Here is a 3,783-nt window from a genome sequence, read left to right on the forward strand (position 1 = left end):
AGGGGGGGGGGGGGGGGGGGGGCTGACAATGTGACCATGTTTCATGTTACACCCTCAATATGGATGTAACATGAAACATGGTCCACAAGGTGAACTTAGCCTTTAACCACTTCCTAACCGCGGTGTTTGCACCCGCTACCTGGCCAGGCCATTTTTCAGTGTTCAGCGCTGCAGTACTGACATTTATTCCGTCATGCAACGCTGTACTGAAATAAATGTTATACCATTTTTTGGGGCCAGATAGAGCTTTCTTATGGTGGTATTTATTCACCACTGGGAGTAGGGTTGCCACCTGTCCAGGATTCACCCGGACAGTTCGGGTTTTGAATGCTCTGTTCGGGTTTCATGGCAGCAGAAACCCGGACACAAAATGTCAGGCAGACAGGGTAAGTTTTGGATTATTCTACCGAGTGCTGGTGATTCCTCTTCCTACCCCTTAGTGCAGGGGTGCCCTCAATTTTTTGTGTTAAGATCTACTTTTCAAATGACAAGCTACATGAGGTCTACCAACGAAAAAAAACCCTCCCTTGCTCTCTCCTGGCTGTCTCTCCTCGCTCTCTCTCCTACCTGTCTCTCCTTGCTCATCCTCCTGGCTGTCTCTCCTCTCTCTCTCTCTTGGCTGTCTCTCCTCGCTCTCTCTCCTACATGCCTCTCCTTGCTCATCCTCCTGGCTGTCTCTCCTCTCTCTCTCCTGGCTGTCTCTCCTCGCTCTCTCTCCTACCTGTCTCTCCTTGCTCATCCTCCTGGCTGTCTCTCCTCTCTCTCTCTTGGCTGTCTTTCCTCGCTCTCTCTCTCTCCTGGCTGTCTCTCCTGGCTGTCATTCCTCGTTTTCTCTCCTGGCTGTCTCTCTTTGCTCCCCTGGCTGTCTCTCCTTGCTCTCTCCCCTGGCTGTCTCTCCTTGCTCTCTCCCCTGGCTGTCTCTCCCCTGGCTCACCTTGCTGTATTTTGCAAACAGTGCAGTGCAACAGGTTGTGTATACTAATATTCTTTGATGTAATACATAGCACTTCAACCCCCAGAATCCACCAGAAAGGTGTCAGGGAGCTTGGCTCAGCAGACTCGGGCTAATAGGTAATCATGTGTGTGCACAGCTAAATAAATATACCAGAATGGAATAAAGGGGCCGCCATTCACACCCTTTGTGATCTACCAGCATCAGCTTTGAGAGCTACTGGTAGATCACGATCTACCTAATGGGCACCCCTGCCTTAGTGTTACTTCTGTAAACTTTGACCGATTAATGATCTATTTAAGATCCATCACATGAGATGATCTCTGCTATGTGAACCACAATGATTTATACGGGCTGTCACTATGAGATTGTAGATGAGTCTATGCTCGGCGGTTATAGATGGATTTGTAACAGGTTCTCTTCTGCAAAAATAAAAACTGACGTCTGCATGTCAGTGACTGGTTTGTGCAGATCATAAATATCCCCGTTCTTCTTTATTGTTTGAGTTAGATAATCCTATAGGAAGGGGGATATGGATATAATAACAATGAATCATTTCCTCTCACTGCCTAAGAAATGAATATAGTTCCTCATTTGTGTTAGCTTTGAATAGAGTGGATAAGAGTTAAAGTCCAACTGAATCTGAGGTTTTTAATGTGTGAAATGTTATTAACGGGTATTTAAGTTCTCTTCTGCAGGAGGAATGTAACATTCCCCAAAACCTTAACTGGAATGCACCGTCATACCCCCCTCCCGCCCCAGAACGCAAGGAGGCTCACAGTATGCGATCCAATGCACTGGCATTGGTGTGAAAGGGCCCTCAAGAAGAACTCCAGGAATTGACCAAGAAAAACTAGCAGTTAACCCTTGCCGTGCGGGGATAGCCCCACTGCAAGGGCCAATAAAATATCTGCCTGGAGTTCTTCATTCAAATCTTGAATGAACCTTACCCCTCCTTTTAAACATGGGCACCTCCATGCCACTGACTCGTAAAACTAATTACATAATTCAAATACAAAGGTTACTTATAATTAAACCTCTTTGACTCACCAATTGAAGACAATACATTTCGTATGAACCTTTGTGATAATTACCCTTTGTATTTCAATGATATAATGAGTTGTATGAGTCAGTGACATGTTATAGTTCTGTTATATGGTATGTCTGTTATATGTGCTGTGACTAAATACATGAACTACTTTGATACAAAACGAATGTACCGTTGGAGCCGACAAACCCCAGTGCTCTTATAATCTTTTACCTTGTTATATTTGGTTACATATATCAGCACATTCTGATTTTTTTAGTATTATACATACTGAAAAGCGCCACGTAAAATGCAAAAGGAGCCTTAATCTGATGTAATGAAGATTTCATCACTAGGCGGGGAGTACTCTGGTGCTCCGAGACCTCATCATGCAAATGTCACTTCCAGCAAACTAAAAACATTATTCTTTCCCATATATTCATCACAGTGGTGTCATTGACATGTGGAATAATCTGCGGGGTAACTCAGCTCCTGAGCGCAGACGGACGTCACATCACATTGCTGGAGCGGAGGTAAGTATAGATGGAGATGAGCTCCGCTATGTATGTATATATCATGCCAGAGGTAGATGAAGTAAAGTGAACCTGCCCAAGAGCATGCACTATAAAATCTCTATTATTACCATTACCTGCCAGAAAAGTATCTTCGGTGCTCCACTCTGATCTAGTTTCACTTTGCTACTAGGGCCTAATTTCATAGCTAAGCCTTGCCCTCTGCCATTCAACCTATCCAATGAGCATGCCTTAGTGGCCAGTATGTGCCCATCTATTGGACATGGGGTTGGCAGTAGCAGGGACTATAGTCCATATATAGGCCATATAATCATGAAAAATCAGGGTGTCTTAGAGCAGTGGTTCTCAACCTGTGTAACTTCAGGACCCACATTTGCCTTGGTCATTAAGTCGCGACCCAAGTCCCACTGCAATGGAATGCAGGGCATTGCAGTACCGGGCATTCACGTTGAGGCGATCAGACTGTGGGTGGGAGGTGCATTTTGGGTATCATTCAAATGAATGGCAACACACCTTCCACGACAGAATACACCGTAGGTATGATTGCATGGTGCTGAGCATTAATCGCATGGGACTGTGGATTATTGCACTGTACTAGTGTGAATGGACCCTCAAAAACCACTGAGACACACATACATATATACACATACATATATATTTTTTTTGTGTAAGACCCACCCAGTCTCCCTATCTTATGAGAACCAGTGGAAGGTGCAGTTGGACAATAGAAAGCAGTGGCAGCAGCTGCACGCACATGCACAAATCCAATCCATGTGTTTTGGGGCTGTGTGCACCTTCCTGAACGCAGACAGTCTGCATTCAGGGAGGCGTATGCAGCCCTGTACTCACGTAGCTGCCTGGATTTGCATATAATTGCATAAATATATGTGCAGCTGCCACCTGCTATTGTTTTGTGACCGCCAGCTGTATGCTGCATCTGACACTCTGGACAGAGAAAATATGGCCGTATTCTACGCTATACGGCCATTTATTGCCGTGTGTATGAGCCCTTATAGTTTATCCAAACCCTTGCCACTGATATTGATCATCTTGATCTGCATGTCAGTGTGGATAAGAATATAAATAAAAGCATTTCAGCCAAAAATGAATTTAAATACTGAATACGATCCTATAGCTATTGACCCCATTCAGTTATTGGAATACAATATTTTTCACAACAGCGATATGTACAGCATCCCGGTCAATGTTGGATCTTAATTTAAAAAAAATTAAAAAGTAATTAAATCTTTCTTGTTGGAGAAGTAACATTC

The sequence above is a fragment of the Nanorana parkeri genome, unplaced genomic scaffold, assembly GCF_000935625.1.
Source record: "Nanorana parkeri isolate BGI_ZX_2015 unplaced genomic scaffold, ASM93562v1 scaffold717, whole genome shotgun sequence".
In the NCBI taxonomy this organism is placed as follows: domain Eukaryota; kingdom Metazoa; phylum Chordata; class Amphibia; order Anura; family Dicroglossidae; genus Nanorana; species Nanorana parkeri.